This window comes from Triticum dicoccoides, chromosome 7A, assembly GCF_002162155.2.
Source record: "Triticum dicoccoides isolate Atlit2015 ecotype Zavitan chromosome 7A, WEW_v2.0, whole genome shotgun sequence".
In the NCBI taxonomy this organism is placed as follows: Eukaryota; Viridiplantae; Streptophyta; class Magnoliopsida; order Poales; family Poaceae; genus Triticum; species Triticum dicoccoides.
Genome location: NC_041392.1, coordinates 656,055,123 through 656,068,966, shown reverse-complemented (window position 1 = coordinate 656,068,966; position 13,844 = coordinate 656,055,123).

Sequence of the window (13,844 nt, the reverse complement as noted above, 5' to 3'; positions counted from 1 at the left end):
GCGGGGGAGGGTGCGGGGGGTCGTCGTCATCGGCGGAGCGGGGGGAGGGTGCGGGGGGTGCTCGGCGGCGAGGGGGATCTGGCGAGGGGGATAGCTATCGAGAGGGAGGGGGATCGAGATCGAGTGTCCTCATGAATATTCAATATTTTTTCATATTGAATATGAAAAAATATCATCAAATTTGAAAAAATATTCATGAATTCAAAAAGTGCCCATGAAATGTAAAAATATTCATGATATCAAAAAGTGCCTGAGAAATGAAGGCTACAATTTAAATACAATCGATCTTAGCTAGCTATCTGTTCACAATCTTCTTGCCCTTCTTTTTCGCAAATGGAGTTCTTCTGTGGAATGGACGTCCTTTAGGTAGGGTGGTCCTGCTTCTTCTTGTGGTGTATGCTGCTACTTCATCGTCGTCGTCATGTTCGATCTTCGGGTCGCCGTACTTGTCGAAGTCTTGCTCATTGGCTACTCCATCCATTCCGATGATCTTCCTTTTGCCTCTCCTCACGACAACACGACTGGGCTTTGACGGGTCGGTAATGAAGAAGCATTGGTCCACTTGTTAATCCAGTACCCATGGCTCATTTTTCGCGGTGACGTTTGCGCCTGCGGTCTTGGATTTGGCTTCGGGTATAACCATGGTGGTGAAATACCGGTCTTCTTTTAGGACGCTCTTGGCCCATCTGACACGGAACATCGGGACCTTCTCTCCAGCGTAGCTCAGCTCCCAGATCTCCTCGATCCTTCTGTAGTATCTGTCCTTGTCGTTACCGGTGTAGGATTCCATCATTACCCCGGAGTTCTGATAACCATCGCTCTTCATGTCCTTGTCCTTGGTGTAGAATGTGTAGCCGTTGATATCGTACGCCTCATAGGTCATCAGGTTGTGCTCGGCGCCCTGTGACAAGGCGAATATGAGTTGTTCTTCCGCGGAAGAATCCTCATGTAAAGGGTACGACAGAAGCTTCTGCTTGAACCAACGCGTGAAACATGAGTTGTGCTCTTTTATTATATCTCCGTCCGTCCTCTGTTGGCCTCGGTCATTTTACGTCTTCTCAATAAAGGTTTTGTGCTCTACCACCCAAGGATCGACCACGTCTATGTGTTGTAGCGCGACTAGGTTTGCTCTTTCAAAGTCGGTGAGTCGACCCTCGAAGTTGACTGCATTTCGCGGCGACCCACATGGTGACCCCATCCAGCGAGCCTGCCGAGGTGCCTGTTGACGGGCATACCAACGAGGTTCTCGATGCCTAGATAATTCGTGCAGTAGGAGATGCACTCTTCGGTTAGAAAGCCTCTGGCTATACTTCCCTCTGGACGTGACATGTTGCGAACATATCCTTTGATGACACCATTCATCCTTTCGAACGGCATCATGCTGTGCAGGAACGTCGGCCCGAGTTGGATGATATCCTCCACGATATGGACCAGCAGATGCACCATCACGTCGAAGAATGCGGGCGGGAAGTACATCTCAAGCTCGCATAGTATCACCACGATCTCTTCCTGTAGCCTTCTGAGTTGCCTCACGCCAACCGACTTCCGATAGATGACGTCGAAAAAGTTGCATAGGCCAAATAGCGTTTCACGGACGTGCGCGTCCATGATCCCACGGATTGCAACTGGAAGTATCTGCGTCATGAGCACATGACAGTCGTGAGACTTCATCCCGCTGAACTTCTGCTTCGCTGGGTCTAGGTATCTGCTTATCTTCCCCGCGTAACCGTAAGGAAGTTTTACTCCTACGAGGCAGGTGAAAAACTGCTCGATCTCCTCCTGACTTAGAGTGAAGCACGCGGGAGGGTAGTTATTTCCGGTCTTCTTGGCCTTTTTGCCTTTGCGACGACTTTCTATGTCCTGCTTCGCCTCATCATCATCATCATCATTAGCGTGAAGCTCCTGCCTGATGCCCATTGATTTCAAGTCTGCCCTTGCTTTCGGCCCATCTTTGGTCCTCTCTGGCATGCTGAGCAGGGTACCAAGCAGACTCTCGCACACGTTCTTCGTGATATGCATTGCATCAAGGCTGTGAGGCACACGGTGGATCTTCCAGTACGGCAAGTCCCAGAAAACAAACCTCGTTTTCCATACCTTTAGCAGTGGCTCTGGCGCCTTTCGCTTCTTTCCCGGCTCTGGCGCCTTTTGCTTCTTTCCCGGCAGTGGGCAATCTTTCCAATTTTTCAACAGCCCGTCTATTTCCTCGCCGCTCCTCGTACGCGGGCGTCTTCGGAGTTCGGTTTCACCATCGAACAGATCCTTGCGTTTCCTCCACAGGTCATCGTCGCGAAGCCACCTTCGATGTCCCATGAACACGGTTTTCAAAGACCCGAGATCTCTATCTAGCTGGCGATACGTTGTGTCATCCATGCACCTAACACATCCAGAAAATCCGTGGACCACCTGCCCCGCGAGATATCCGTAACCGAGATAGTCATGCACCATCGTGAGCAGTGCGGCTCTCATAGGGAAATATTCTTTCTCTGCGGCGTCCCACGTATTGGCTGGCGTTTTCCACAGGGTGTCTAGCTCCTCTTTCAGCAGCCCTAGATACAGATTGATGTTGTTCCCTGGTTGTTTCGGCCCTTCAATTAGCACACTCATGTGAATGTACTTCCTCTTCATGCACAACCAGGGGGAAGGTTGTACATCCACACAAACACAGGCCAGGTGCTATGTGTGCTTCTCTGGCTGCCAAATGGATTGACTCCATCGGTGCTCGCGCCCAGCACGATGTTCCTTGGATCCTTCCCAAATTCTGGGTGTTCGAAGTTCAACGCTTGCCACTGGCTCCCATCCTTAGGGTGACTCAGCATCTTGTCTTTTTTATTTATCTCTGGATCATTTGCGTCATCTTCTCGCTTCTTCTCCTCCCTATCCGCGTGCCAACGTAGGAGCTTTGCTACCTTAGGGTCCGCGAAATACCGCTGCAGACGAGGAGTGATCGGAAAGTACCACACCACTTTTTGAGGAGCTTTCTTCCTCTTCTTGTATCGAGTGACGCCGCACACCGGACATATGGTAGACTCCGCGTGCTCGCCCTGATAAATGATGCAATTGTTCATGCACACATGGTATTTCACATGCGGTAAATCCAGAGGACACACGACTTTATTCGCCTCCTCGAAACTGGTCAGGCACTTGTTCCCCTTGGGAAGACGTTCGTGCTAGAATGACATGTTCTCGTCGAAACATGCAATGGTCATTTTGTGTTTTACCTTCATCTCCAAAGCCATGAGCGTTACTTTCAGGCGGGTATCCTCGTGTCTGCATCCTTCATACAATAGAGTAACCGCGTCTATCTCCAGTTGATCCAGCTTGGCTTTCTCTCGGGCGGCAACTCTTGTGTTATCCGTCTGCTTGAGAAGCAGCTCTTGAATATGAGGGTCCTGCACCCAGCCCATCGATGGTCCATCGTCGTCTGCTCCTCCGGCATCTTGATCTTCATGATCATGCCCTTCGTCTGCTCCGGCATCTTCCTCATCATCATCTCTGGCATCTTCTATATGATGACTGTGTACAGCATCACCGTCGTGATCATGTCCTGGAGATTCTTCGTCTTCTCGCCCGCCCGAGCCGCGGTGGTTGTCTTGCTGCCCTTCCTCATTTCTTGCCCGGCCCCCATGGATGACTCCATAGTCATCTTCATCACCTTGCCACCGATAGCCATCCATAAAACCACGCAAGAGCAGGTGGTCCCGCACCTGCCCGGAATCCGGGTCCGCAATAAGGCTCTTCAGCTTGCATCTTCGACATGGACATCTTATCTCCGTCTCGTTCTTTTGAAGCATCTCGGCCTTCGTGGAGCTCAAAAACCTATTCACGATGCCTTCGGTCATCGTGCGGACCATGGTCGCCTGCGGGGTAGAGCAAAACGATATTTTAGAACCAAGAAAAAATTTGGCATGACTTTCCCTAAAAATAGGACCAAAAAGAATGCATAGTGCCAAAATTCTCGCCGAAACAGAAATGAATCAACATTCCGGCAAAATATTGGCAACTATCGCATTTCAAATACCGGTACCTGCAAACACAAACATATATGCAACACCACAAATATATGCAACACCACAAACATACATAGATCTAGCTAGGCCACAAAAAGTGCATGTGCACGTTGTTGGAGCGAGCCAGGGAGAAAAAAAGTAGATCTACAACATGAAGATAGCTTTCCCCTTACTTACCTATCAAAAAAAGGTAATTTCAACACTTAATTTTGATGAATCTATGGTGCAAATGAGGTGAGGAGGAGGAGGCAGCCGACAAGCTTAGAGAAGGAGGTGGGGGAATGAAGTGGGGAAAGTGAGTGTGTAGGTGTGGCTGTCCAAAAATATCTAGCTGGTTCCAGGTTACTAATGGCGCACCACACAGCCATGCGCCATTAGTAACCCAACATACTAATGACGCACCACACAGACATACGCCATTAGTAGTTTTGTAAAAAAGTAAAAAAAATAATTTTTATACTAATGGCGCACCGTGGCACATTGCGCCATTACTAGTTTAAACTAGTAATGGCGCACTATGCAACAGTGCGCCATTAGTAGTTTTGCAAAAAAGTAAAAAAAATACAGTAGTGGCGCACTCTATGACTGGTGCGCCATTAGTAGTTATAACTACTAATGGTGCACTCTGCACGGATGCGCTATTAGTATGTTTGAAAAAAATGAAAAAAAAACATTTTGTTACTAGTGGCGCATCGTGTGCCTGGTGCGCAATTAGTGTCTTCCACACTAATGGCGCATCTCCACATGGTGCGCCATTAGTATATAGTAGTGGCGCACCACTTCTCTGGTGCGTCATTAGTGTCAATTTCATCTTTAGCCCTTTTCCTAGTAGTGGCATGGAAACATGTTTACTGATTTTCCTTTTGTTCATGATGGAGGTGAAACACATAAAGCTCATATTTTCCTTTTGTTAATGGCTGAGGTAAAATCATAAACTCATGTCAGTATTTTAAGAAGTCCCACTCGTAAGTAACTCAGCCAAGTAATGGTCAACGGGCTTGACCCAACAGAAACACTCTATTCTGGCATTTGTGAGGCTGGGGTGGTTGGAGAAGGGGAAAAGTGAGGAAGGTTAAAGGGGTGGGGCAAAATTAAGATGAACTAATGAACTAAAGGGGTGGGCCAAATTGAGATGAACAAATGAACTAGGGGCACGAAAATAAAAAACCCTATTATTATGGGCAAAGGACCTATGATAGCCAGTAAAATCACCTGGGCTTTGCGGGGGGTTTTCTCCTTGTCAGCTTATCTTGCCTATCTGGCCATTTGCAGCAATAACTTAGTTTTGGTCTTAGTAAAAGTGGAACTACGTACGCAAGCTTGTTTCCAAATACACAATTTATATTGAGTACTTGCTACCAAAAAATATATTATCAAAATATTATGTGGAGAAAGGACGTGATATTGAATTGAGATATTTAATGACAATTTCAATGATGCTGGACATGGCCTAGATAGACCCATCATTTTTAAGTTATTCAGTTAGTTTTCATTTGTCTGCATTGGTATTGTTCATCATTAGAGATGGATGTGTGAATCAGAATGATGCAAAAGCCGGGTTGTCTTCTTTAAAAAATATGGTATTTTTTGTCATTAAAATGACAATGCTCTTCATTTCTAGGTTGAACGGATTGTGGGTAGATCTTTGTTGGCAAGCAGATAGAGGATTGGAGCACCCTTGTTAAAAACATATAGAAAGATTGCACCCTCTACATATTGCTCTGCCTTCATGGTGGTAGGTAGATCTTCATCAGCACACTCATGGGCAAGACTATCACACACTTGTGGTTGAGTCAACACCATTGACAACATCAAGGCAAAGATCCAGGACAAGGAGGGCAAACCTTGGGTGCAGCAGCGAGGATGGCCTCACCCTGGCGGAATACAACATCTAGAAGGAGTCCACTAGTCACTTGGTTTGTTGCCTGTGCGGTGGACAATAAGTACTTGGACATGACGTTGTTTCTGTCTCTAAGCTCGCATGTCTAGTCCCTTCAGTGTCCTCCAATGGAGTTGTTAGCATTGCTCGTCTTGTTGTGTCTTTGTTTCTACCTTGAAATGATCCATTTATGTTCCATTGTGGCTACCAACATTTGTTATGGAGTAGCTATGGATGAATGGTGATGAATGAATAAATGATCCATATGTGTATTGTTATGTTCACCAGCCGACTCTCGTTCCAGTCTTGTTCCTGATGCATTTAAGTTTGTTTCCAGTGCCGTCTCACGAGTTTGTGCTGTTTTACTATTGCTTAATTTTTTTGCTTGTTCCTATCTCCTCGAAGAACTGGAAGTGACTTGTTCTTACATAACCGATAGTGCTTGTTGGTACTTGTATTGGTTTTTCCTCAAAATGAGTAATCTGAACTTCTTCTAATGTACTGCTATTTTTTAACTATCATGAATATCATTGAGCTTGAATTTTTTTTTTACTTATACTTTTGGTTCTTACACCATTGATGTTTGCGTGTTGTAATATTGATTACTTGTCCATTACCATGAGGAAAAGCAAGAACAAAACAAATAAAATATGACACCACAACACAAACGTTGTGTTACAAGTCGTTAATTATTAGCAATCCATATTGACAAGTCCATGGACCCTCATGATGTCGTCGTGCTTCACCTCTTGCAAAGCAACATGCAGTCCTCCTCCATGACTCTATGCTTGTGCACAAAATAGTAGTCGACGTAGGCATCCTAGAGGATGGATTCGTGTTCAGTATCACGGGCTCCATCGCTGGGCTTGTGACTCTTGAAGAAGACCCGGTGCGACTCCATTAGGAATGTGTAGAGTATTAGTAATCTATGAGCAAACAACTTCCATTCTTGTTGCTACCCCTCTCCCAAGTTCTAATGCCTATCACTCCAATCCAATGGCTAGGCTACCAAGATAGCGAGTGAAAAAGTGAAAGAGAAGAACAACACATCTACCATCGCTAGCTACTTCTTCCGACACTAGGAAATTGGCATCTCATGATGTTGGAAAGTGAAGGCAGGTGCTATAGATAAGTAGGCGGTAGTTGGGCGTGAAATATCCATAATAAGGATGAGAGATTTGATGACATTGAGAGCACAGATAGCCTGCAATGTTAGGTGTGTGTGTTATTCTAGTTGCGGATATTGACATGAATAGTTTAAAATTACAACTTCACTTCTCTTGGGAACTAGTTTCTTCCTTCACCATAGTGTACATACATGTTTTAAGGGAATGGGACCCGCATTATGATTCAGAAATTTACTTTATTTCTGTATATGCATCATGTGACATGCATACTAGCTAGAAAGTTTTCTGTAGAATTTAAGTTACACTACTTCCATCAACGACCATCAGTACCGAGAAATAGTAACTATGGATAGCATACCAACATGGCGGTAGTAAGTAAATGTAATTTCTATGAAACTTATCGTAATCCAATCAAGCAATCATAAAGATATCCATTTGTAATAAAAAATTACATAATAGTACAAGCATAGGCAACACCGATCATCACTACCGAGAAGGGCTACGGACCATGGCGGACGTGTACTCCTCACGGGCAAACTGGTCGTTCAGTGAGATACCTCCATAGGTGAGGACGGTGGAGGAAGGGGTGGTGCGTGGTGGTGTTGAGTGATGAGATCTGCCACCGATAGCCACTTGAGATGGTGATGTGTTGTCGCTATTCACAATACCTAGAATACAATCATCTGTGTTCAATTTAAAGTTGTGTGGTAAAATTATGTGTTAATAACTATTTTGTATTACATGTTTCTATGTTTTCTTTTTGTATATGTTGTGTTATGATAAAAAGTGGTGTAGTCAATTGACTACACAACTTGCACACGTTTAACTGCTGGTTGATGCTGGAGCAGTCCCATATTCTAGCATGACAAGTGCCTGATGTTCTGTAGCTTGCAAAAACTACTAGAAAGGGAAAGGGAAAGGGAAAAAAAGGTGTAAGTGAGCCATTAGTATTGTGTGTAAGTCCACTGTTGTTCCCACTGTTATGTTGGTCTCTAGTCAGGAAGAACTGCGCCAACAAATTCAGTCGTCTCCTGAACTGTTGTTATCTCTTGCACTGTGTTGTTGAAGTCTAGCTTGCAGACACCGGCGCGGTAGACCCAGAAATTAAAGTTAGCCGGGGCAAAAATTTATGGCCCTAAATTTTTAGATACAAATGCAAGTCGACTTAGGGGTCGCTGTCGGTGTGAAAACCGGCGGATCTTGGGTAGGGGGTCCCGAACTGCGCGTCTAGGCCGGATGGTAACAGGAGGCAAGGAACACGATGTTTTACCCAGGTTCGGGCCCTCTTGATGGAGGTAAACCCCTATGTCCTGCTTGATTAATATTGATGATATGGGTAGTACATGAGTAGATCTACCACGAGATCAAGGAGGCTAAACCCTAAAAGCTAGCCTATGGTATGGTTGTTGTATGATGATGTTGTCCTACGGACTAAAACCCTCCGGTTTATATAGACACCGAAGAGGGTTAGGGTTACACAAAGTCGGTTACAATGGTAGGAGATCTTGATCCGCATTGCCAAGCTTGCCTTCCATGCCAAGGAAAGTCCCATCCGGACACGGGACGAAGTCTTCAATCTTGTATCTTCATAGTCCTGGAGTCCGGCTGAAGGTATAGTTCGGCTACCCGGACACCCCCTAATCCAGGACTCCCTCAGTAGCCCCTGAACCAGTCTTCAATGTCGACGAGTCCAGCGCGCAGATTGTCTTCGGCATTGCAAGGCGGGTTCCTCCTCCAAATTCTTCATAAAAGTTTGTAAACACCAAGAGTAGTGTCCGGCTCTACAAAATAAGTTTCCACGTATTGACATAGAGAGAATAATATTAACACAAATCTAATCTGCTGACGTATTCCGCAGTGTGACATCACACTACGGCCAAGCCTTTATTCGAATCGTTTTCACTTTTCCACCTCAGCGTGTTTTGTGAGGTGTCGTGGTTCTAAGCCTGACAGTAGAGTGGGGGGTAGGTATGGAGAGGCAAGGTCCTAGCTATGGAGAGGTTGTAAGCACAAAGGATGTACGAGTTCAGGCCCTTCTCGGAAGAAGTAACAGCCCTACGTCTCGGAGCCCGGAGGCGGTCGAGTGGATTACGAATGTATGAATTACAGGGTGCCGAACCCCTCTGCCTGTGGAGGGGGGTGGCTTATATAGAGTGCGCCAGGACCCCAGCCAGCCCACGTAGGAGAGGGTTTAAGGTGAGTTAAGTCTGGGGCGTTACTGGTAACGCCCCACATAAAGGCCTTTACTATCATAAAGTCTACTTGATTACAGGCCGTTGCAGTGCAGAGTGCCTCTTGACCTCCTGGTGGTCGAGTGAGTCTTCGTGGTCGAGTCCCTCAGACCAGTCGAGTGAATCCTCGTTGGTCGACTGGAAGGCGACCTCTTCTAAGGATGTCTTGGGGTAAGTTACTTGGATCAGGTCCATGACCCTACCCTAGGTACATAACCCCATCATTAGCCCCCGAATGGATTGAGGCTTCGAGTGAAGAAGGAGTTGATGTCGTTTCCGATTAATCTTTGTGCTCCGGTTGTGCGCTGTTCTGGACCAAAGAATTCCTTTGTCGACAGGAAACAACTTGCCTTCAGTCGACTTGATCCATTCTGTTTTTGCGTCGAGTGATCTTTCAGGCTTCGACGATCTCCGAGCGACGGATCGCCGAAAACACCGCGCCTGACAGACTGATTTGTTGCTCGCGGATTCCGCGGGATGCGAAATTTTGGGGCGCGCGCGAAGCGGGGCGGACCGCGGCGTTCGGATGGGACGGGGCATGGACGCCTCGATCTCCGCGCCGCCTTTTTCGCCACGTATCCCGTCTGCATAACTGTTCCAGATATGATTAGATCGACCGGGCCCACCTGTCATCCACTCGGAAGGGACCTTATAAATGTGCCCGGCGAGGATTTCTGTGCTGCGCCTTAGCATTCTTCCCCTCTCTCTGCTTCCTTCCTCCCTGCTCAGCGTGCTCGCTCTCGCCCCCGCACCACTTCCCTTCGCGCATCTCGCCGGCGACCATGGCCAAGGAGAAGACGGCGGCGCTGGAGCGTGCAAAGAAGGCGTCGGCGTCGGAGAAGGCGAAGGGGAGATCCACCAGCCGCGGAGGGTCCTCGTCCAGATCCCGCCTGCCGAAAGGCTGGGTCCAAGGAGACTGGATCCAGTCGACCATCACTGAGAATGACCTTCTCGACATGGCCAACGAGGGCTTGATCCCCCACGGAGCTGCGAGGCTTCCGGGGAAGGAGTGGCAGCCCCAGCCAGAAGAGGGTGAGTGTGTGCTTTTGGCCACCCATGTTGATCGCGGGTTTTCCTTGCCGCCGAGTGTTTTCTTTCGTGGCTTTTTGAACTTCTTCGGAGCGCAGCTCCACCACTTTACCCCAAACTCCACTGCCTATCTTGCCGCGTTCGTGTCCATGTGTGAGGGTTTCTTGGGCTGTCGACCGCACTGGGGTTTGTTCAAGCATATATTCACGTGTCGCTCTCAGACCGTGAAGAAGGCGAGTCCAGGCGACGAAAAGACCCGAGTCGTCCAAATGTGTGGGGGCTTGGGCATCCAGGTGAGGAACAAGAGCACCTTTCCGCCCATGACCTTTCCCGAGTCAGTCAGAGGCTGGCAGTCGACCTGGTTCTACTGCCGGGACCAGTCGACGCCGGGACAGTCGAGTGGACTCCCACAGTTTACCATGGACCGAGTGAACAAGCCCTCCTCTCTGAAGTTGATCCCGGAGGAGAAAGCTGATGTGAAGATGTTGATGGAGCGCGTGGTGCAGTTGGTTCGGGAGGGAGTGACGGGCATGGATCTTCTGGAGGTCTTCCTCAGGCGTCGCATCCAGCCCCTCCAGTTCCGGAGCCACTGCATGTGGTTGTACTGTGGGACCGAAGACGAGACTAGAGTCCATCCAGAAGCAGTCGACGATGTCACTCTGGAAAGATGGATGGCAGCCGTCACCGGAAACAAGGACAACCCACGCGGAGCCAGAAGGATTCCTCCACTCGACCACAACAGTGATCCAAATAAGGTACACTTGCCCTGCTCTCCACTGCATTCTTGTCGCATTCATCTCTGTCTACTCTGCCGACTGGTCGACTGATCATTGTCTTGATATCTGCTAGGCCCTCACCGAGCTATACTCGATGCCCAATGGGGCACAAACTCCGACTGAGGAGGGTGAGGCGAGTGGGGGCGAGAGCCAGGACGAGGAGGAATGGGACTCGGACGTTGCAGGGGACGACGACGACGATGATGATGACGACGGCGATGATGATGACGCCGAAGACGAGGAGGAAGAGGAGGAGGTCGTGCCACCGCGCTCGGAAAGGCGGTCGAAGCTCGTCCACGACCCTTCGACTGAACGTGGCAAGGGGGTTGCGACGCAGTCGACCAAGCGCCCTAGGACCACTTCTCCAGCGCCGACTGAAAAGGCGCCGAAGCAGCCTAGGGGAGCTCCGCCAAAGCCGACCAAGCTCCTGCCGAAAATGAAGGTGTCCATCCCCACCATATCAGGGTAATTGTGCTGCTCATATTTTCTTATTCTGTGCGAACTTTATCTCTGGTCGACGCTGAAGTTAGTCGACCGATCCTTTGGAGTTGTAGTGCTGCTACTTCTGAGACCTCGGCCCGGGCTGATGACCACGAGATGGAGGATGCAGCAACTTCGAACCCAGGTACTGTATTCTTAACATCGTTCTTAGTCGACTGACTCGCGATCTCTGATCCTGATTCTTCTCCGCAGCTCCACCCCATACTGTTATCAATCTCCCTGATGACGACGAGGATGAAGAAACACTGGCACGCAGGAGGAGTCGGAAAGCGTCCGCCAGTAAAGTGCCTTAGGATGTGACGGCGCCTGAGATTCTGACTGTGGAAGAAGAGAACATCACTCGACACACGGTGTCCTTCGCAAATCCACTGACGAGTGCTCAGCAGCCCTCCCTCTTCACGATGCACCACGTCCCAGAGGACCAAGCTGGCGCAGCGAAGGAGGCAATACGCCAGGCGGGACTCATGATGGAGCAGCTGAAGACTATCCGGGACGCGAGCCAGGCAGCTTATGACGCCAGCTCTGCCCTCCAAATCAATGTCCAGGTCAGTCGACCGCTGTTTGTTCTGTTGGATATGCTACCAAAAACTTTTCTTTTCCGGAATTTATAGTAATCACCCACTGGGTGTGTCGAATAAACTCCGTGTTAGCGGGGGCACGCTGAGTGCACCCGCTGGGTGTAGTCCCCAAGGCTAAGGTCGACTGCTGGCAGTCGGCCTTAGGCTTTATGATGTCAATCTTTTTGTCAGTCGACTGGTCGACTGGATTTCACAAACCGGTGGGGGCACGCTGAGTGCACCCACTGGGTGTAGTCCCCAAGGCTAAGGTCGACTGCTGGCAGTCGGCCTTAGGCTTTATAATGTCAATCTTTCTGTCAGTCGACTGGTCGACTAGATTTCACAAACCGGTGGGGGCACGCTGAGTGCGCCCACTGGGTGTAGTCCCCGAGACTGTGGTCGACTGCTTGCAGTTGATCACAGTCTTAGAGAATGCATCTCGCACACACATTTTTTTTTGAGGTCGACTGGTCGACTTTGTCTTCAACAGGATTAGTGGGGGCACGCTGAGTGCACCCACTGGGTGTAGTCCCCGAGACTACGGTCGAATGCTTGTATTTGGCTGTAGTCTTAGAAACGTGTGTTTATCCCTTTTTCACTCGGAAGTGAATTATATTTGACATTTAGTCGATTGGTTCTTCACAGAACTCCTGTGATCTTGTGGCTCGCTACTCAGAGCTGGAACAAAAACATACTCAAGTCGAGCTGAGCTTGAAGCTGGTTCAGGAGAAGCTGACAAAGGCAAAGGAGGAGACCGAAGGTATGTTTGGTGAGACCCTGACGACTGCTTTTCCCCTTGCTTGTTTCAGCATCTGATCTTGCTGTAACTTGCAGGTAAGGTAAGGGAGGCCCAGCAGAAGAAAGACCTTGAGCTAGCTGAGAAGATCAAGCTTGCTGACGAGAAGTTAGCTTCAGTTACCAAGCTTGAACAAGACAATACCAATCTGAAAGCTGCTCTTGGGATTGCCAACAAGGAGGTCAGTCGACTGAAAACTGACAAAGCTGCCCTGACCGACCAAGTCAGCAAATTGACTGAGAAGAAAACTGAACTGGAGGCCTTCCTGAGTGGCCTTGCCAAAAAGTTGTTCCTTATGCTTGAAGGTAGACCTCCATGTTTGGCAAACATTTCCAATTGTGGTTTTTTCCATTCGACTGTCTCCTTGACTTAGTGATCACCCTTGCAGAATTTTGTCAAAACTTTGAAGAAGAAACCAGCCGACTGGAGCCAAACCTTGACCCCGTCAATTCTCCGGTGAACGATGAAGTTGCCATGGATGTTTTCCGACTGGAGTCTCGTGTTGCAGCTGTCGTGGACTATCTCGCAAGGCTGAAGGCCGCCACATCTCGCATCGACTCGACGCTCTGGCCTGAGGAGACACTTCAGAATGACCTCGAGTCGCTGATGGCCCGCTTGAACACGATCCCTGGTCGAGTGCAGGAGTGGAAGAAGTCCTCGGCTCGGTGTGGTGCAGATGTCGCTCTGTGTCTGGCCCGAGTCCACTGCAAAGATGCGCGAGAAGAGAAGCTGGCGGCCCTTCGGGTGGCCAATACCAAGAAGCATGACTTCAGATCCTTTATGGAAACTTTCCTTGCAGCTGCCACTCGGATCGCCGACGGGATTGACCTTGATGAATTTGTTGCACCTTCCAGCCCTCCACAGGAGGGGTAAAAAACTTCTTCTGGCTCGACGCTTTAAATTTGCCTCGGTATGCCGAGTGGAATTGTAACCGACAAACC